The following is a 22,807-nucleotide window of genomic DNA, read 5'->3' as shown; positions in this document are numbered from 1 at the left end:
GTCTGTAAACGACGAGGTGGCCGAGTGGTTAAGGCGATGGACTGCTAATCCATTGTGCTCTGCACGCGTGGGTTCGAATCCCATCCTCGTCGAGATTTAGCTTGACCTCAACTGTGGTGACCTATTAACGGTGATCAACCTTCAAAAAAATAGTCAGTGCTGCAAACAATCCAGATATACAGCGTTTCATAGTGTTTACCGTCAGTGAATTGTATCAGGTTATCATATCTTGTGTATTTATCTTACAGTACTCGGCATTCGACCTCTTGCTTATGACCGAATCACATCAGTACTGATATTTCAAAACAACAGCATGACTTTTAGTGTGCTATTGCTTTCATACAACAGCTCTACAAGTACATTTTACAAGTTGTCAGTAATAGATTAGGATTTGATCTAGATTTTATAAATTAAATATTTTATATAGTTATTACCTATTCCAAGGGGGTAATTTTTTCACTAATGTTTAATTGTATGTTTTTCTGTGAGCAGGATACGCCAAAAATATTTCTCAGATTTCAACACAATTTTATCCAGATAGACTTAACAATTCTTACTTACATCAATTTTCTGTTTACTTGGCAAACTTAACATCAATTTATATCACATAATTTTTCAGGACAAATTTGTGCAATTAAGCATTATTGTCTGAAAAATATTCAGTATTTCCCATTAACACTTAAAACCCTTGACAGGATTAGCATTTTTCACCTTTACAGATACCACATTAGAGGAGTTTTATGTATATTCCTTCTTAAGAATGGGGATTATTCATCCTCCTAATACAAAATCAGTGTGTCGTGAATGTCTCGGTTTCGTGTTACTAGTTTTACACCTACACTGGTGGGTGCTTTCACAATCTGTAAGCGACGAGGTGGTCGAGTGGTTAAGGTGATGGACTGCTAATCCATTGTGCTCTGCACGCGTGGGTTCGAATCCCATCCTCGTCGAGATTTAGCTTGACCTCAACTGTGGTGACCTATTAACAGTGATCAACCTTCAAATAAATAGTCGTGCTGCAGTCATTACTGTGTAATGTACAAACAATCCAGATATTCAATGTTTCATAGTGTTTACCGTCAGTGAATTATATCAGGTTACTATATCTTGTGTATTTATCTTACAGTACTCGGCATTCGACCTCGTGCTTATGACCGAATCACACCAGTACTGATTTTTCGAAACAACAGCTTGACTTTTAGTGTGATATTGCTTTCATACAACAGCTCTACAAGTACATTTTACAAGTTGTCAGTAATAGATTAGGATTTGATCTAGATTTTATAAATTAAATATTTTATATAGTTATTACCTATTCCAAGGGGGTAATATTTTCACTCATGTTTAATTGTATGTGTTTCTGTGAGCAGGATACGCCAAAAATATTTCTCAGATTTCAACACAATTTTATCCAGATAGACTTAACAATTCTTACTTACATCAATTTTCTGTTTACTTGGCAAACTTAACATCAATTTATTTCACATATTTTTACAGAAAAAATTGGTGCAATTAAGCATTATTTTCTGAAAAATATTCAGTATTTTTCATTAACACTGAAAACCCTTGACAGGATTAGCATTTTTCACCATTACAGATACCACATTAGAGGAGTTTTATGTATAATCCTTTTTAACAATGGGGATTATTCATCCTCCTAATACAAAATCAGTGTGTTGTGAATGTCTCGGTTTCGTGTTACTAGTTTTACACCTACACTGGTGGGTGCTTTCAGAATCTGGAAGCGACGAGGTGGCCGAGTGGTTAAGGCGATGGACTGCTAATCCATTGTGCTCCACACGCGTGGGTTCGAATCCCATCCTCGTCGCGTTTTAGCTTGACCCCAACTGTGGTGACCTATTAACAGTGATAAACCTTCAAAAAAATAGTCATACTGAAATCAGTGCTGCAGTCATTACTGTGTAATGTACAAACAATCCAGATATACAGTGTTTCATAGTGTTTACCGTCAGTGAATTGTAGCAGGTTATCATATCTTGTGTATTTATCTTACAGTACTCGGCATTCGACCTCATGCTTATGACCGAATCACACCAGTACTGATATTTCAAAACAACAGCATGACTTTTAGTGTGATATTGCTTTCATACAACAGCTCTACAAGTACATTTTACAAGTTGTCAGTAATAGATTATGATTTGATCTAGATTTTATAAAATAAATATTTTATATAGTTAATACCTATTCCAAGGGGGTAATATTTTCACTAATGTTTAATTGTATGTTTTTCTGTGAGCAGGATACGCCAAAAATATTTCTCAGATTTCAACACATTTTTATCCAGATAGACTTAACAATTCTTACTTACATCAATTTTCTGTTTACTTGGCAAACTTAACATCAATTTATTTCACATATTTTTACAGAAAAAATTGGTGCAATTAAGCATTATTTTCTGAAAAATATTCAGTATTTTTCATTAACACTTAAAACCCTTGACAGGATTAGCATTTTTCACCTTCACAGATACCACATTAGAGGAGTTTTATGTATATTCCTTCTTAACAATGGGGATTATTCATCCTCCTAATACAAAATCAGTGTGTTGTGAATGTCTCGGTTTCGTGTTACTAGTTTTACACCTACACTGGTGGGTGCTTTCAGAATCTGTAAGCGACGAGGTGGTCGAGTGGTTAAGGCGATGGACTGCTAATCCATTGTGCTCTGCACGCGTGGGTTCGAATCCCATCCTCGTCGAGATTTAGCTTGACCTTAACTGTGGTGACCTATTAACAGTGATCAACCTTCAAATAAATAGTCGTGCTGCAGTCATTACTGTGTAATGTACAAACAATCCAGATATTCAATGTTTCATAGTGTTTACCGTCAGTGAATTATATCAGGTTATCATATCTTGTGTATTTGTGTATCTTGTGTATTTATCTTACAGTGTTTACTTGGCAAAATTAACATCAATTTATTTTACATAATTTTACAGTAAAGAAATTGGTGCAATTAAGCATTATTGTCTGAAAAATATTCAGTATTTACCAATAACACTTAAAACGCTTCACAGGATTTGCATTTTTCACCTTTACAGATACCACATTAGAGGAGTTTTATGTATATTCCTTCTTAACAATGGGGATTATTCATCCTCCTAATACAAAATCAGTGTGTTGTGAATGTCTCGGTTTCGTGTTACTAGTTTTACACCTACACTGGTGGGTGTTTTTACAATCTGTAAGCGACGAGGTGGCCGAGTGGTTAAGGCGATGGACTGCTAATCCATTGTGCTCTGCACGCGTGGGTTCGAATCCTATCCTCGTCGAGTTTTAGCTTGACCTCAACTGTGGTGACCTATTTACAGTGATCAACCCTCAAAAAAATTGTCATACTGAAATCAGTGCTGCAGTCATTACTGTGTAATGTACAAACAATCCAGATATACAATGTTTCATAGTGTTTATCGTCAGTGAATTATATCAGGTTATCATATCTTGTGTAAAACTAATGGCTCAGAAAGATCAGGAGAAACTGGTCCATGATTTTATCTCCATCAGACTGGACTATTGTAGTGGTCTTCTGACAGGAATCCCCCAAAAGAGCATCAAACAGCTACAGCTGGTTCAGAACGCTGCAGCTCGGGTCTTAACCAGACCAAAGAGGTCAGAGCACATTACTCCAGTTTTAAAGTCTTTACACTGGCTCCCAGTCAGCCTCAGAATAGACTTTAAAGTTCTGCTGCTGGTGTATAAATCTGTGAATGGGTTTGGTCCAGAATACATCAGTGAGATGTTAGTCAGGTATGAACCTAGCAGGTCTCTCAGATCTATGTACACAGGTCAGATAGTGGAGCCCAGAGTTCACAGTAAACATGGTGATGCTGCTTTTAGTTGTTATGCTGCAAAGAAGTGGAACAAACTGCCAGCAGAGCTGAAGTCAGCATCTGATGTGAACATTTTTAAATCAAAGTTAAAGGCACTTTTTTTTCTCTACTGCATATGATTGAGAGAGAGATTTTTTTGTCATGTTGTTGATGTCATGATGATTTTACTGATGATTTTAATTGATTTTACTGATGATTTTAATTGGTTTTACTGATGATTTTAATTGGTTTTACTGATGATTTTAAATGTTCTTATTGATTTTAAACAATTGAATGTTTTATCATGTAAAGCACATTGAGTTGCCTTGAGTATGAAATGCGCTATACAAATAAATTTGCCTTGCCTTGCCTTGCCTATTTATCTTACAGTACTCGGCATTCGACCTGGTGCTTATGACCGAATCACACCAGTACTGATATTTCAAAACAACAGTATGACTTTTAGAGTGATATTGCTTTCATACAACAGCTCTACAAGTACATTTTACAAGTTGTCAGTAATAGATTATGATTTGATCTAGATTTTATAAATTAAATATTTTATATAGTTATTACCTATTCCAAGGGGGTAATATTTTCACTAATGTTTAATTGTATGTTTTTCTGTGAGCAGGATACGCCAAAAATATTTCTCAGATTTCGACAGAATTTTATCCAGATAGACTTAACCATTCTTACTTACATCAATTTTCTATTTACTTGGCAAACTTAACATCAATTTATTACACATATTTTTACAGGAAAAACTTTCATTAACACTTAAAACCCTTGACAGGATTAGCATTTTTCACCTTTACAGATACCACATTAGAGGAGTTTTATGTATATTCTTTCTTAACAATGGGGATTATTCATCATCCTAATACAAAATCAGTGTGTTGTGAATGTCTCGGTTTCGTTTTACTAGTTTTACACCTACACTGGTGGGTGCTTTCACAATCTGTAAGCAACGAGGTGGCAGAGTGGTTAAGGCGATGGACTGCTAATCCATTGTGCTCTGCACATCTTCGTACCTGAAGTGTAATAGTGTTTACTGTTATTGTGTTACTGATAGGTGGGATTGAATTGAGAATTCTCTTCCTGGCTCACCTCTGTATGCAATCTTAATTTTTCAGATGAAATATTTTTCAGCAATTTCTACTTCCGCCAAGGAGCAAATATTTTCACAGAGAATTATTTATTTGTTTATTTGACTGTCACCAAGATTAATAGTGTTAATAGTGTTGGGTCTTTAACTTTACGCTTGATGATAAATAAAAGGTGAATGTTACCCCTCTTTATTGCTTATTTCGTGATTAGTACCAGTAACATGTATTATTGCATTTTATAGATTATTATTTTTAAGATTTCAAACTTGCAAACTTTGAAGATGCTTAAAGACCACTTTTTTCTGGTGAATACAAATGTATATTGTATGAAGTAGTGCTGTTGACTGATCCAAGTACAACTCTAAACATTTTAGTCAAATTTAAATTTGGCATATTGTGTTGTAAAATGTCAGAGTTACTGTCCTCTATGGGTTGAAATTTAGCTATTACAATTGATTGTTGCTACTGGCTGAGAACAAGATCATGGGAAGTTTTGGGACCATCTTGCGTCACAAACAAGCACTGTTAGCCCTGCCCTTTTTATAAAAACTAGCACTAGCAGATTTAATTGTATAGACTGGGCGTGTCTTAACTACTCCTGGAGCCCCACCCATAATCAAGGCATTGAATTTTCCTTCTCGTAGCAGGTCAGGAGAAAGGAGGGGTTTAGTTACTCTTTAATTCTGTGATCCATCTCATTGGTCTTTTGTAGAGATGCACTTAAGCTGTTACTGTCAGCTGGCTTGGTTGAGCCATTGAGCTTCAAGTTGAGAAGAGTTTAATGAAATGGGAAAAGCCAGCGTAGTCATGGACGGCTTTGGTAAAACCAGGTTTAAACCGTAGGCATGGATCTTTTAAGAACGCTTTACAGTTTTTACCCATTGCTTGAACTCTATAGATACATGCTTAAACCAAAGTAACATAACTTGAAGTTGTTGTTGCTATACCTGAAACAAAATGTAACCACACCTTAAACAAAAGCGCTGCTTTGCACTTTAGTTGCAATTCTACTACACACTTGCTCCTGCACACTACACACTATTTCATACAATAAACACTTAGTTCAAAAAGGAAATCTCATGGTACCATTGGGAAAACACATCTATTCAAAACCACATTACACGTTGGGTAATTGAAAATACTTAGACACACCTGAAAATACTTACTGACAGCATGGAGGCAGGGAGAGGGAGAGGACAAAGAAGATTGAGAGACAGAGAGGAGGACGTGGTCAAAGAGGCCATTCAAGGACAAATATTTCAAATGACATAAGAGCAATTTTGGTGGACCATGTCATAAACCATTGTCTCAGCTGGGAATAGAGTCCACCTAAATCTAAACTGGTTCACATTTTCATCCATAATGACATTCCCAGTGGAAACATGTCTTCATCTCTCTACTCAGACTGTATCTAGATTATTTACAGTACTGTACCATATCACGTTACCACACTTTATGATGCAATCGTACAGGATAGACCAGAGCAACCCAGGTTTGTTTTGGTCTTCCCCTGGTCTTCTGATGAATAATGTCAAGACATGAAAATAACTGAATTAAATAAGTACTAAAAATCTGATTGAAATGCTCATAGACATGACACAAATATGTGAATGCTGGTTGTCCAAAATCTCTGGAGTGGTGATGAGCAGATAATAAGGGATTTTACAGGTATTTAAAGACTAAACGTTGATAGAAATGACACCAGAAACATTTCTTACACAAATTAGTCATAAAGTTGTATTATCGACCATAGATTCAAGATTTAAAGTACATTTTTGTGATTATGGTTGTCCATCGCTTCAATTAACAGTTAAACATGCATTGTTTAGTTTAGATATTTGCATGACTTATTTTGTAAAATTAAACAACATTTAATAAAACATGATATGTAAAGTGGAATAGGGACTTCTAGCGGTACAAAAAGGGTATTGCAAAACTCCCCTTGGGCGGACTGCAGTAAATACTGTAATAACACTATTCATTTATTTGAGTAATTATGGCAATTATTTAATCCTTTTCACTCAAATAGTGAGGTTTAAAGTTTTCAAAAAGTTATTCTTTTAAAGAAATGATCAAAGCAGTAAGGAATAATTTGGTTTGAGCCTTGTTTGTCTGTCACAAGTCAAATCCTCACAGCAACCTTTACACTGCAAAAGCTGCCTCCTGCTCTTCTCTGTCTCTCACATGCGTGCGTGTGTGTGCATGTGCGTGTGCGTGTGTGTGCGTGTGACCTTGGGTGCACAGCTGGGCGCCAATGATTTGTTTACCTGTGTGCTGCTGACAGTTTCTCATTAGGTTTCTTCTGCACAACACTTCCTGAAGAGGAGACCAGAGCTTGCACTTCGCAGCCCATGTTGTGATCAATGTACCTGATAGATTGGCCCTGGCCATATAATGCTGTTGAGTGCTTATTTAATGGATGTGAGAGGTTCATTTAGTGGCTATAATAAAGGGCCTTTTGTAACAGGCATCTTTTTGAGCCTGAGCTTTGTTCAAATTACTTTGAGAGACACGGGGAATAAATAAAAGATGTTTTTTTGCAAAAGTAATAAAAAAGTTATTGAAAAGTGTAAAAGAAGGTAATTCAGCATGATTGTCATTTCATTTATTTTTCTTTCTGACAAATAGTTGAGTTGGAATAAATCTTGGGCCTTTTGGATAATTAAGCAATATCACATGAGAGCGAGTGCTGTTGTGATGAAATATCAGCACTGGTGTGAATCGGTCTTTGGCCTCGTGCCGTAAATAATAACAGTTCTACAATTAAATTATTTGCGGTCACTGCAGACCTCAGGAACATGCTAACCAAGGAGGTAAGCCTCACCACCGTTTCTCGTACTGAGTGCAGGTTTGCTCTTGGATCACTAAGTCGCTCCCCAGGACTTATGTCACCTCCTGTTGGCCTTCAGCAGGAATCAGGACCACCGGCCTCCGAACAACTCTTCATGGCGGCAGCGGTGGGCGTGTTGGCGTTCCTCTGTCAAGCCCTGGCGATGACATACCTCACCTCCTGTTGGTCCTCAGCAGGAATCAGGGCCACCAGCCCCCGAACATCTCTCCATGTCGGTGGTGGTGGGAGTGTTGGTGATCCTCCGAAGAGCCCTGGGGATGAGGGGGCGAGAGTGGCCGAGCAGGTCCTTATATCCACGTTTCGAACCACCCCTTTCTCTTCTGGATACATCATGTACCCGATTAAGTTGAACCGTCTTCTCAGGGGGATCTGGTCAGCAATCCAGACCATGTCTTCAGCCTTGAGACCTACCTCCATTTGGTGACACCCCTGTCGGGTGAACGACTTTGGTCTTTCCAGCTTGCTCCACCCCGTCCAGGGCTTTTTGCCTTAAGCCCAGACAGCCCTCAGGATGCGCCGAGGGTGGTCCTTGGCGTCAGTCCCGAGGGTGTCTCTCTTTTCAGGGTTCATGTCAGCGCTGAGGGGTCTCAAGTTCTCCCTCTGACCCATGCGCACTTTGGACTTCTTGACCATTTTTACAGGCCAGTCAACGTCAGGCAGTCCACCCAGACCCTTTGTTGAGCTCTTTCGGGGTTGCTCCCTTATAACAACATCTGCTGCATCAGGACTAACCTCAATCCACCTCCAGTCTTCCACTGGTCCAGCCTTCTGGATCTCGCCAACTTGGTTGCGTAATGCCAGAGTTTTCAGGCCGGGCTCAAATCTTTGACTGTTGCAGTCTCAGAAGGCCACCCACTTCGGCCTGATAGGACCCACAGTTTAAGGGAGAAGCCTCCTGAACGCGGGAGGCTTCTCCATTCCTCCATTCTTCCAGGGGACAAACTAGTTGTAGCTGCAGCTGCAACTCCAGGCCTCCTACTTTGGTCCAATAGGACTCACTGCTTAGGGGAGAAGCCTCAAGCTTTTAAGAGCTTTTCCTCTTCTCTGGAGGGCGGACTGGTCGTGGCCCCAGCTGCAGCCCCAGGCCTCCCACTTTGGCCTGACAGGGCCATCGGTTTAAGGGGGAATCCTCCTGCCTTCGAGAGGTTTTCCACTTCTCCGGTGATTCCCTGCCGTTCCTTGAGGTCCTTGTGGGACGCCAAGGCATTGCCCTCCACGCAGCTGTCTTCCATCAGGATCCGGTGCTCTACCACCGAGGCTGAAACCTGGGGAAGGTTAGCTGTTTCGAGCTCCAGAGGTCCCCTGGGGTCCTTGTGGTATGCCAGGGTGTCACCCCCACAGCTGTCTTCCGTCAGGACCCGGTGCTCTACCACTGGGGCTGAAACCTGGGGAAGGTTAGCTGTTGAGGCGGCCCTTCTCGAGACCGTTTCATGGATTTGCTCCTTGCATGCAGCTATCCATTCTGGCTCTTTCTCGAGGCGACCTTTCTTGAGGCATCTTTCTGTGTTTCGAGAGGTCGCTTTCACAGCAAGTCTGTTGTCCAGTGGCGCTGCAGGGTCCACCTTCCAAGGGTTTTCTCATCCATCCGCCTGGACTTTGGTTGGCTCCATCGGACCCACGAGAATCTCCCTGCACACCCTTGAAGCTGTTCTCAATGAATGGGCGAAGTGGGTTTTAGACCTGTTTACCTCTAGGTCTATCTCATCGAAGAGGCCGGATGAGTTCCACCAACGGTCTTCCCCAGGGGGCCATCCCAGAGGACGAGGTTTTCTACCTTTTTTATTGGCTGTGGAACCAGGCAACCTTCCCTGTGGCTAATCAGCGAGTCAATCTCCTTGGGGCAGACCAGGTCTTGAAGCGCAACCTCTGGGAAGAATCTCCTCAATCTCTGTGGCGTGACAGCTTGGGTCACCTTTGTGATGCTTTCTAGATCGTGGCAGACGAGCTTATGCTCCACCACCAAACCTTTGGGATTCCATACCCGTAGCCTTAATATTATTATCAACCTTTTTGGACTTCACTTCTCTTCACTTCAGCGTCACAATCCGTTCATCCTCTAAACTCATTGAAGACGCATTTAATATGTAATATGAACAATTACACAAAATCTTAGTTTTTCAAAAAATCTGAATTGTGCATTAAGACCTGCAGTGTGAAAGTAGTGACGATGTACTGCGGTGTGTAGCCCAAAATGTAACGGTAATTAACGGTATTTAGATGAGCTGTACAGAGGAGTGATATGATCTGTAAGAAGTCCCGGTGCGCTGTTGCTCTATAGAGGTTTTGCAGCTGACGTCACAGGTCACGTGATCTTTGTTTATCAGCCATCTTAGCTTGGACGGCTTGGGCTCTTGGGATAGAGATCACTGTATTTTCCTAAATAGAGTGTCAACATAATACAATGGTGTTTCACTGCTGTGCTGCTGGATGTACAAACAGGTAAAAGAAAGTCCCTGGCTTGTCCTTTTATCGTTTCCCAGCTGACAGAAAGCGGCGCAAACAATGGATTGCAGCTGTCAACAGCAAAGTGTTGTATGTTCTATGTAAGTGTACTCTCTGACATGTTGACACAGCAACCTTAATCACCATTACGAAAAAGAAGTCTATTTAAGTATGCTTAAAGGATACTTGTTTTAAACTAAAAATTATGAAGCATACTTTCAGTTTACATTTCCTGTATTTATCAGAAATACACTTAAAAACACATCACATTTTTATACTTGCAGTACACTGAGATATATATACATATAGGATAGTTCAGTTTACAAGTCTATACGGGAAATAAAGTTAAAAGTATATTGCACAAGAATAGCTAGTTTAAATAAAAGTGGGTTAGATTCTAGTATACTAATTCTAGTATAGTTTTAGAATACCTATAAGTTTACTTGCAGTATAAAATAAAGCTTTTGGTAAACTAAAATCGGGCAAATTTAGTCCCAAGAAGTATGGAAATAGTACTTTTTGAAGTATACTGCTAGTATATTAGGTAAGTGTACATGGTACCTAAAAGTATACTGAGCATAATATACCTAAACTATACTTAAGTATACTTAGTATAATGCACTTTAGGTAAACTTATTTTTGGTAAGGATAAAGGTGACAGTGAAAGCTGTCTCAAAGTTTCATGTGTTTGGTTTTAGGGGAATAAGAGGAAACAAAGTCGAACCAAAGTCTGAAACATGGACACCAACCAACGACACTACACAACATCCTGTTCCTGAACTGTGCTTTGTTTTGGTGGAGTTGATGGTTCATCCCAACTGGTGTCAAAGTCATGTTATTGTACATAAAGTTAATAAAGTTTGTAAATTACTAATCATGTTCTTTTATTTAAAAATACAAACTCGTGGACTCACACACACACACACACACACACACACACACACACACACACACACACACACACACACACACACAAACTGTTTATAAAAATGTATAACTACCACTTTTCAAGGTAACTATTTTACCAAATAATATGAGTACGATCACTAATAACACACTGGAGTGTGTGACACTTTAAATGTGACACTACATATTTTTTTTCAACTGATATTGTATGAGTGCAAATTTAGTGAACCATTGGATGGTCACATTGGTGTAACTTGGAAATAATTCTACATTTACTTCTTCATATTCAGCTGGCTTTGGAAAATGAGCTTAGATTTCTCATCGTATGACGCTTCATTGGAGGCAAGGCTGCTTTAATGCACGGGCTTACCTGGGCTGAAGCCCAGGGGCCTCCCAAACTCAGGGGCCTCCTAATTTGTCAGGATTTCTGTCAATCACTCTAATCGCACGTTATGTGGCTGCTGATTGATCAAATTATGAGTGAACCACATGGCCTAATAGGTAATGCGTGTGCACAAACGTAGAGGCGTAGCTTTTGGTAGGTTTTTAGAGGCAGGTGGAGGGAGTACAGCTGTTGAGGGCGGGACATAGCAGCTTTAAGTGGAAAATGTTGAAGAGGACATTTGAGAGTGGTGCCCAGAAAAGACAAAAACTTATTAAGAAAGAGTTGCGCGAAAAAGAAATACTGAAGAGCATCCCAAAGCTCACCAGGTTTTTTAAACCAGCTGCTGCTGAAGATGGACCCAGCACCAGGGAAAGCTTGTCATCTCACACACCAGAGGGAGCAGAGGAGGCGCAGCCCGCACAGGTGGATGTAGCTGGAGAGGAGCATGGGACCGGCCGCAGCAGTGGAGGTGAGGAGGAGGGGGAGCACACGAGCCCCCGAGAGAGGACCAGACGGCAAAGCGATCAGGGGGAGACCAGTCAGACGACCCATATAACAGTGACCCGGGCTGCTGGGGAAACAATATTAATGCAAAAGTGCGTGCTTATTGGGCAAAAATGGGACCGGAGTCCTGTCAAAATGAAAATGCTACCGTGTCGGCATCGTAACGTCAATATAAAAAGCAGAGAAGATTTTTCTCAAAAATGCATTTCAAACGCATACTCAGTAATGGAGAGTGTGTGCCCAGAAAATGGCTCTGTTATTCACCATCAGCAAGTCGTGTGTTTTGTTTTGCATGCAAAATATTTGGGGAGAACAAGGAAAAGTAAGCATTTGTTAGTGGAGGTTATTTTGACTGGAAACATGCCAATGATCATATAGCAGAACATGAAAGCTGTGACATTCACAGCAAAGCCATGATCGTTTACATCAATCAAGCAGCTGACAGTGGGACAGTTGACTCAGAACTAAAAAAAACAGTTCATTGAGGAGTGTGAATATTGGACACAGGTTCTACAGAGAATTGTTACTGTTGTGAAGTTTTTGGCTAAACGGGGACTTACTTTCAGGGGTGACAGCCACAGGTTTGTCAAACACCGACAACGGCAATTATTTGGGGTGCATTGAACTGATCATCCAGTTTGATCTTTTTTTAAAGGCTCATATTGACCAATACGGAATTGCTGGTCGAGGAACCCCATCCTACCTCTCCTTGAATGTGTGTGAGGAATTCATACAGCTGAAAGGACAGAAGGTGCTCGAGGAAGTAATCAGCACAGTGAAACTTGCGAAGTATTTCGTTATCATTGTGGACCAGTGACATGCAGTCAGGTTAGGCAAGGTAGGCAGTGCCTACCCAAGGGTTAATTGATATTTTGATTATTTGTTTTAATGATAATATAATTATAAGTTATTTATTTTTCCATTTCCAGCCTACAGTACCTATAAGTTTGCATTTTGTGAGTTTCATAGCTCAAATGACTAAACAGCACCATTTCCTGGAACAGCTGTTGTCTCACTCCGCTGTCATGCAGGAGGGGGCCACGCCCCCTCCCAAAAGCACATTGCCTCTGTTCCCATAGCGTGTTTTTATATGTTTGTGCATGCACAGTCAGTTCCCCAAGATGACTACCATTTACGTTCAAAGGCAGCTCTCTACGCTGCCTTTGGACGTAACCGCGCAATGCTAAATGCTATATGTAAGTTAGTGAATTGATCCCATGTGACTGCTGTTGGTACATTCTCTCTCACTCTAGCGAGTGGGCGGGATAACACTACAGGCAGGATGACAGCACTAGAGACAATAGAGAAACTTTTTTTTGAGGAAAAACTACAGCTTTTAAAAGATGGGAGACCAACACCTGAGTTACCAGACCTTCAGCAAAGGTAAAGTCAGAAAATGGTTCATACTTTCTACAGTGAATGGTACAAAAGGAAAGATTTGGCTTTGTGGATGAGCCTCACTGAGGCTGTACTGAGTTGCTATTGTTGTAATTTTCTCTGTGTTTCTAACACAAACAATGGATGCGCTGCCGTGTCACGAGATATATCTTGTTGGGAGAGTATGGAGGCTATATTAAATGATTGTTTATGTTTCTTTAATGGTGTTTACGATGTTGTTTTTGTTAGATGACTAAATACTTGTACATGTGGATCTTGTTGGGTTTTTTCTTTCTAATTATGAATTTTATATTTTGATAAGCGCATTGATATGACTTTGTTGTAAATTGCTTTATAAAGTTGATTTGAATTGAATTAACACTTGCCAGCAGAAACATATGAAATTGTCATTGGTGGTCTCGATTTGCAACGTGCCTACCCAACCCTAGTGGTCACGGCACATCACTGGTGTGGACTCCACGCCTGATATCACATTGATGTCTATTGAGCATGACATCATTCGTGATTTCGACTTTAAGGACATAATTAAGGTGTTTTCTAAGGCGAAAGCACTTTTAAAATGGTACAAAAGTGCTGTATTTATAGCTTGTGCAGGTTTTAAATTGTAATGGCTGTGCATTGTTTTCAGAGAAATGCACATTTGATTAAATGTTTGCCTAGATTATACTGCAAACCTTCTATAAATGTTGCTCAGTTCATCTTTTTGGTTCTTGGCATTATGCCATGTTGCTATCCATGGTGCTGAATTGAGTGTGTTTGAACCAATCAATCAATCTTTATTTCAGACTCACAAAGGTCCATAAAAAACATTAAAAAAAGACAGACAGGCAAACGTAACAGAGAATATCACTATTATGTTCCATATAGGCACTTTCTCCAGTGCTCCGAGCTGTACCTGATACTGCTCTGGTCAGTCCGTATAAGAGCAATTATGATTTCATTATGTGAGTTATTGAGCCTTATCATACATTTATAAACAACATTTCCTACTACAGCATTTAATGTGGTCACATTATTCTGCACAAACCTCAGACTGGCACTTTCCCAGTGAGGGACTTTCAAAAGTATCCTGAAAGCATCGTTGTTATGGAATGTAGCCTTTGTGCAGCGGCACAACATGTGGGCAGTGTAGAGTGGTGTGCAGTAGGCTTTAAAAAAAGCTATTTTTACATTTGCTGTACACATACAGCAATACGATTTACAGTAATGCCTCTGAATGTCATCATTATCAGAAAGGTCACTCTTGATGATGTGACCGAGATATTTTATTTTTTCCACAAATGCCAGCTCCCCTTCTGACAAGTGGAACATGGGAAATACAGCCTTACGCTGCTCCTTAGTCCTCACATAATCACCACAACACTCTATTTAGGGTTAAACTTGATGTGATATTGTTCACAACATTCAGAACACACTTTGAGCAGTTGCTGCAGGCCTGCAGAGTAGGGTGACATGATGACCAGGTCATCAGCGTAAAGTAGATGGTTTAACAGTCGTTCCCCTATCATACAGCCGGTATAACAGTTTTTAAATCTTTGGGAGAGATCGTCCATGCAAAGGTTAAAAAGCATGGGTGACAAGAGCCCACCCTGCCTCACTCCATTAGTCACAAAAAAGGACTTGATGTCGCACTTCCCCATCTAACCTGCATTGTTTGATGCGTGTACCAAAAACCTAGGGCCCGGATTAAGTAGGGAGGAACCCCTCGCTCTTGCAATTTTTCAAAAAGTTTGCCATGGTTGATGTGATGAAACGCTTTAGAGGCATCCAAGAAGCACAAAAACATTGTGGAGTTCAGACCTTTGTACTTCCTCACAGCCTCTTTCAGGGCATTGATTCACATATCAGTTCCATGTTGACTTTTAAAACCAAATTGCTCATTAGTGGTGATAACATATTTACTGAATCTATCAGAGTACAATTTCAAAGACCTTTGATATCACACAGGTCAATGCAATTGGCCTGTAGTTGTCAATACTGTAGATTTTCCCTGTTTTATCCTTCACTACAGGTACAAGTACAATAGACAGCATAGAGCTGGGCAATATACCATGAGTTAACATTGCAGTAAAACATAAAGCAAGTATAACCATAACTCTATGACTGGCAAATTTGAAATGCTCTGCTGTGATTTGATCTGAGCCACAAAATTTACCCATTGATAGTTTGCTAATGGCTTCAGTTACCTCCTCAGTAGTGACGACCACATTGTCAGGGGGACATCACCAATACTAAAGTTTTTACTTTTATCACAATTGAATATATCACTGTAATGCTTTCTCCACAGTGACTCCTTCAACAGTAGATTGTAGACGAACTTTAGAATCATTCATAACCTGGACTTCTTTCCAAAGGTCTTGCACATTATTTTGCCACAGTTTTTGGGCTAAAGAGTCAGCTCTCAGATTGTGCTCCGTCCTTTTTATGTACCGCACAGAATATTTAAATTGTTTATCCATCTGTTTTTTATGCTCAAATAAAGGTCCGGTCCCTGGTTTAGCTGCAGCTACCCAACTTGTAAAGGCCACTTTAGCCTGATGGTGGTGTTTCCTCACATGCTCATTCCATAACCCAAACACACTGACATCATTAGAGGTGGAGACACAAACAGGAAGACCTGAGAACATAAAGACACAAGAGTTAACACAGGATTTCAATACTTAAATAAACTAGGACTTATTGAAAACTAATGGAAGACCACAAGACACCCCTACCCAAAGCTGTATATCAGATTTGGACAACTGGTGCATAATACACAAAAGAACAACAAAAACCCAAAAAAGTTTCCAAAAATTCATAAAAAAAGACTAATTAATGCACAAAAGGACATCAGACACACAAAACCACCACCTAAACACACAAAACAACACATATAGAGAATTACTTTAAAGACGTACACAATGCTAACACAATTACACAAAATACCTGAAAAAAATACCCAAAATGACAAAAATACAGAAAAACTACAAAAGGGCACTGCATATTGACAAAATACATACATAACACACAAGAAATGACAAAAACACATATAATGACCCATAAAATACACAAAATGCCAGCAGAAATTCCCAAAATGATACACAAAATCACTACAAAACACACACAAATACTAAAAACAACAACAAAACTACACAAAAAGAGAAAAAACACAAAACCCTTTTTTCTCATTCTTAGAATGGTCATTATTACATGAATGTTTTTGGTAATGTGGCCCATTTTTCTGGCCCTGCTGTGATAATCAGAATCAGAATCAGAATCAACTTTATTGACCAAGAGTGTATGAATACACATGAGGAATTTGTTTTGGTGACCTGTGCTCTCTCAGATAGTGTAACATTAAGTAATAACAATCAACTAGAATAAAGAAAAATAAATAAAAAAATAAGTATAAACATAAATATAAGAGTAGTTAGACTAATATGTGCAAACTAAATAAAATATATAATAATGTACTAACATTACATGGCCAATTAAAGGCGAAAGCCCGATTTAATCTTAATCTTTAATCTTAATGTGCAAACTAAATAAAAATAAAAAAAAAGATAATAATAATAATAATAATAATAACGAAATAAAAATACAATAATAATAATAAGATAATAGTGCAGTAGTGCATTGATGAGTAGTGCAGGTGAACATTTAAATGAAAATATTGTGTCCATGAACATTCACAGTGACAGGTTGTTCCAGGGTTGTTATGTTTAGTTCCAGGTTATTTCACAGTAACAGAAACAGGTCTGACACTCTATGACTGTTGATCAGAATGACAGCCTGGGGGAAGAAACTGTTTTTATGGCGGGTAGTTTTGGCGTACAGTGATCTGTAGCGTCTGCCGGAGGGGAAGAGTTTAAACAGATTCTGTGCAGGGTGTGAGGGGTCTGCAGTGATGCTACCTGTCCGTTTCCTGAGCCAGGACAGGTTGTTCTATATCAATGTCTAATGATTTATGGCACACTTTTAGCAGTTTTTTCATATTGTGTCAAATAAAATGTGTCAAACTAAATACATTATTTTAACGAGTGAAAACAATCCTTTTTATAGGAGTTGATCTGCTTTGAACATCACTAGGAGGCAGTGTTGTCCCTCTCCATCAGCTTCTGCAACATGTGGTATTGTAAGGATTGTGCCACTACAAAGGTGTTAAATATCATTTTGTCTGAAAACTGTGATTAGAGCCTCTGGGATTTTTAATGTGCTTTTTTAAAGACAACAATTAGCCCTCGGGACACATTCAGTAATAATTACTCCCCAAATAACAAGATGGCTTCACCCTGACGTCCCTTTCCAGGAATTAAGATTGAAAGCTGACAAGATGAGCACTTTGATTTTAATTCAGTTAATATCAAGTCAATGTGACTTTTAGGATGATGAAATGCTGAAAAACTAAACTGGCTGCACAGGTCAAAAAAGTCGACTCATCAACATGTTTTAGGTCTAGAAAAAAGACATAAAGTGGATGGGGGTAGCAGTCACTCTCTAATGATCAGATTAACAATTCATCAGTGTAACAGCTCCCTTACTTTCTTCTTTACTTAGCGACAGAACTTTTCTCACATGCAGCTTTGTGTATGGCACCTTGTGTTCAGCTTTAACTGTGATATAACTGTTGCTCTTGATATGATGTTTTAGAAAGTAGTCTCATTGAAAACAAATTGAGGCTTGTGACTTTGATCAAATATTACTGACAGCAAAGAGCTTTGTAAAGGAAGATGAGAGCAGCAGATGGCAAGCATATCTATAAATAAGTCACAGTTCTGAATGGGAGATTAGTGCTTTTGAGCCGCTTTTTTAATGGTCTCTGAGAAAGATTAAAGAATAAGCTGGTACATAATGCTTTTCCCTTTGCTGTGAAACACATATAAATATGTCAGAGAAGAGTCGGGCAATGAGGAACAATCTCTGATAAACTAAGTTGGGATGTCCTGTCGTCTTTGCAGGTTTCACGTGATAAAGCAGCAGGAGGTTTACTTGAATAAATTGTAGAATGTGCATATAGCATAACATTTATTTTCTTGGTCTACAATCTAGTCACATGTATTGCATAAACATCCGCCTGTATATCCCAACCTTTTTAAGGACATAACTATTGTTTATTTTTTTTAAAAAGTCCTGCTGTACACAATCTATGCAAATGTTTGCACAAAACCACCTTATAAAATAGTCTATATGTATATATACATTTTGCCTAATTTATGTTGTTTGCTTGTCAGTAAAATATGACTTGGTGACTTATGTTTTACCAAGCTAAATGCATTTGTACTGTTTTTTTAAGAATTATTTTATTGACCCTAGGGGGAAATTGCTATTTAGCAGATATGAAGGTAATAGAGTACTCACAGTACTGTAACTGAGGTGCTTTTATGGATACGTGCACTTTTTTGGGTATATTTATAACTCAATTATTTTACTTGTACTTAAGTACTTTTTAAAAGACGTAAAGTAATATGTTACATTTCTACACCCAACCGTTACGGAGTAAATTATTATTTTTTGTTTTAAAATAATCAATGGACATTGTGAAACTACAAAAAAATGAAATGACCAGATAACAATCAGATGCATCACATCATAGTCGACCAATCAGATGAAACGTAATGCACGGTGCCAAAACAGCATTAAATGGAGGTTATTTACTGAGTTTTAGAGTTCATAAATATAATTATTCTTAGAGGCTGAACATTTTTTTAAATTTTGAGTTGAATTCATTGGTGTTATTTTATTTAAAAAAAATTAAAACAAACTTTTTTATATACACATGTCTTTTTAAGTTTTTACATGAGATGTTTACTGTATGCAAGGGAACCGTGGCAAGATTTATTACAAAAAATAAACATGGGGGGTGAAAGTAACTAATAACTTTGAGTACAATTTTATTCAGCTAATCTTTATGTATTTTATGTATGACTTACTTCTACTGGAGTACAAACTCAATCAAGTAACAGTACTTTTACTTAGGTAGGATATATCAGTACATTTTACACCTGTGTTATTTAGTGAGGATGCAAAAGGCATCCTTAGTATTATTTTGATTTATTTATGTTTTACCATAAACTGAAGTGATTCCCTTTCTTATGAGCATGCACTATAGGCTCTTTATGTTAGTTACATTACTGCAATATCTGAATGTTTTTTTAAGGTTTGTTATTTGTTCCAAAATTGTGAATGTTCTGTGATAGTTTATTAAGTATTAACTATAAACCCCAAGGTTTTGGCTGATGTGATTCTCGGCTGGGAAAAAAAAGAAAAAACGCTTTGATTACGAGTGCTATGCTAACTACCTACTCAATACTCACTATGCCTCCTTATTTGTAATTCTCTCCATTCAACCTACTCGCCACAAATTGCAGGGTCTACAAGTGGTATCTTTTATAGGAGGGGAGGGGCAAACATTGATGTTTCATTAGGAAAACGGCCTCCAAAACCTCATCGACCTCCCTCTAAGTCTATAGCAAAATGTGATCAGGTTTCAACCCCGTTTTCACAACAAAAGATGCCAAATGCTTTATTTAAAATGTCAAGAGTTTGGGAAGAAACAAGTCACAACACTACTTCCTACCCAAATACATGACTTTTTAACCTATCATATTGCTACCTACTGGCAGTTATCTAACCCGCCAACTTAAAAACAGTCAATACGGATGAGATATTGAAGAACCGAAGCAGCAGTAAACAAGTACTGGTAGGTTTTAGCATCCATCCAATCTTAAGGCACAGAGGACATAATAAAATAGTCAATAAGTCACTGTTTTTTAACTATATGACCAATATAAAACATGACACAAAACAAGGAAAATTGAAAGATGGATGTAAGCCTGTTAGAATAGAATTAGGTTGCATTATTTCACAAACTAAGTCTTAAGATTGTATAGTCGCGCATGCTAAAATATACAGCAACTTTTTGCAACATTTAGCAACAAACCACGTTTAAAAAAACATATGTGAATTGTTCATGTTACTTTTGACCAGATTTGCAGCAATACTTATGAAATGTATGATATTTTTTTCTCGTAAAAATATGTCAATATTAAATCTAAATGTTAAATCTAAATGTAAATCTAAATGTAAATCTAAATGTAAATCTAAATGTAAATCTAAATGAGCTTTTATGATGGTACATCCGCTGAATTTGCATATTAGCTAAATATTTAGCTTCACCTGTGACATTTAGATTTAACATTGGCATTACATTTTCACAACAAAATAAACACCACAAAATCTGGTAAAAAGTAACATTACATTTTGAGCGTGGTTTGCAGTTTATTTGAACATACGCAACTTTACAATTTGGCGTCCCAGAAAGTCTTTGTATTGTTTGCATGTTCTTCCCATCGTGCATAACCAAGTATGGTTTTCTACAAATCATTTATAGAACATAAAAGAAGAAATGTTTGATAGTATAGTTTAGTTTTTACCCTTGTATGAATGGCCTTACCTACCCTGGGAAATTAGAATAGATGAATGTTTGAAATCATTTTGTACTAAAGTTCTTCTACGGATACATTCCAGTAAAGAGGAAAAATGGTTCCTCTTGTCATGAATATACTTCCTAACTTTAAAGGCTTCTTCTCTGCTCTTAAAAAACACTTCATCACTGTAACTGCAACTGCACATCCGACTCTGCACCTTTTTCATTTTTCAGGACATTTATTCAATGCACACTATTTATAACTATTGAAAAATTATCATTACTGCCTAGAGCGGATAAACTGAGCAATAATAGCCAAAAAGCCAAAAGCTCTTTCAAAAGTTCACGAAGCATATAAATGTTGATAAATATACATAAAGCCGTCTTGGTTTTTGCCTCTGGGTACCATTTTCTACAAGTTATTGAAATAGAATGATGAGTAAAAAAAAAAAAAAAAACAACCTTCATTTATATAACAAGTGCTGATCAGCCTACAGATAGCCACCCACCTGGGGCTACCTTAGCATCCTCCACAAATATTGACTGAATTCTTATCTTTTTCTTCCATATTTTCTGACAATTGCAAGGCTTGTGCATAATTCCTACCCTCTCTCTATCTGTTAAACACTCTGATATGCTTACAAATACTTTTCCTGCATACATTGTACATTTCTAAACACTGCAAGGCCCTGTCTGGTTGGTAGGTTTGTGGTTGTATCTGTGAATTTCTTTTTCCCGGATTTGTTCAGTCTGCTTTTAATGACAGAAGTTGGTTATTTATGGTTCTCAAAGCCGTAATATTAATACTAGGGGTTTGCGTTTTCTGTGTTTTCTCAGACGACATGCTCCCTTTTTCCACATTTAATGAATTCCTAAACACGCACAGGAGAGAGCCATGCTCAACCTGGGTGAAGGTCAATGGATTTCCTGAGAGCTATCGACAGGTTGTCCTACCTTGTTGTTCTTAAATCATTAAAAAGGACGATTTTAAAACCTCCAGTAAAAGTACAACTGTTGAGATACACAAACCTCAATGAACATCCAACTGGAGAACATGAAAACTGTCCTCATTTAAGCAGCAGATTTGTACATCCCTCTCATTACAGAAAACATTTACTTACATAAATATTATGTGTGTGCAGTTACAGTAAAAACAAATATGATCTGTACACTGATTATTTTAAGTTATTAAGGTTTCATTATAAAAGTAACTTCCAATTGAAAGATACAATACAATCTACAACAGTTTTTCCCAATTCAGGGGTCCCGACCCCCGGGGGGATCAAGAGCAGCCGAGTGGGTCACGAGATGACTTCAACAATGCTCCTCAGGAGGTGGTAACGACATATTTAAGGCACTCATATTTACATGTCAATTTACTGCACCATAGACAAGCATGTGTGTGAGGCAGTATTAGCTCACACTAACACATTGCATTAAGCTTGGAACAATAATTTAACAGTGAAGCGTTGGTTAAGAGTAATACTGACCAAAAACAAAACAGAATGGTCAGTGGAGAGGGCAACAGAGGAGAGCGGAAAAATACCGCTGTGAACACAAACAACCATGGTGGCTCGGCAGTCCCCCCCCCTCACCGTGGGGATTCAGGGCAGACCCGCTTCTTCCGGAGGGGTCCAGGTCTCACCCTCTCCCCCCGGCAGACGACTTTGGCCCCCGCACCCATCGGGCACTTGGTCTCCCCTTTCAAGCAACAGGCTCGCCGCGGGCATGCTCGTGGGGGATGTGTCCGCGTCCATGGTCAGGCTGTGGCCTGGTTTGCCATCCATTGCCCGGAACCAAAACTCCACTCTGCGCCGGTGGGCACGGCGGTCTCGCCCTGGCCGTCACCCTGTCTGGTACCCCTCAGAGAAGCGGATTCAATGTCTCCGGAACGTCCGGTGCATTACCCTTGTCTCGAGGGCAAAGAGAAACCAGCCTGTGCTCGGACCCTGTGCACGGTTTGTGGCTATTAAACCTA

The 22,807-nt window shown here is 38.8% G+C and overlaps 5 non-coding genes across 5 annotated transcripts; all 5 read left to right on the top strand.

Annotated features, from left to right (window-relative positions):
* Positions 1–10: 10 nt before the first annotated feature.
* trnas-gcu (transfer RNA serine (anticodon GCU)) lies at positions 11–92 on the top strand. The gene has a single exon. It is a non-coding gene; the product is annotated as a tRNA-Ser (tRNA).
* Positions 93–868: 776 nt separating this feature from the next.
* trnas-gcu (transfer RNA serine (anticodon GCU)) lies at positions 869–950 on the top strand. Its single transcript has one exon. It is a non-coding gene; the product is annotated as a tRNA-Ser (tRNA).
* A 796-nt stretch (positions 951–1,746) lies between these two features.
* On the top strand, positions 1,747–1,828 carry trnas-gcu (transfer RNA serine (anticodon GCU)). Its single transcript has one exon. It is a non-coding gene; the product is annotated as a tRNA-Ser (tRNA).
* Positions 1,829–2,636: 808 nt separating this feature from the next.
* Positions 2,637–2,718, top strand: trnas-gcu (transfer RNA serine (anticodon GCU)). The gene has a single exon. It is a non-coding gene; the product is annotated as a tRNA-Ser (tRNA).
* A 492-nt stretch (positions 2,719–3,210) lies between these two features.
* On the top strand, positions 3,211–3,292 carry trnas-gcu (transfer RNA serine (anticodon GCU)). The gene has a single exon. It is a non-coding gene; the product is annotated as a tRNA-Ser (tRNA).
* Positions 3,293–22,807: the final 19,515 nt, after the last annotated feature.

The sequence above is a fragment of the Gouania willdenowi genome, chromosome 11, assembly GCF_900634775.1.
Source record: "Gouania willdenowi chromosome 11, fGouWil2.1, whole genome shotgun sequence".
Classification (NCBI taxonomy): domain Eukaryota; kingdom Metazoa; phylum Chordata; class Actinopteri; order Blenniiformes; family Gobiesocidae; genus Gouania; species Gouania willdenowi.
Note: the sequence above shows the minus strand (reverse complement) of the source record. Positions and strands in the feature narration are given on the sequence as shown.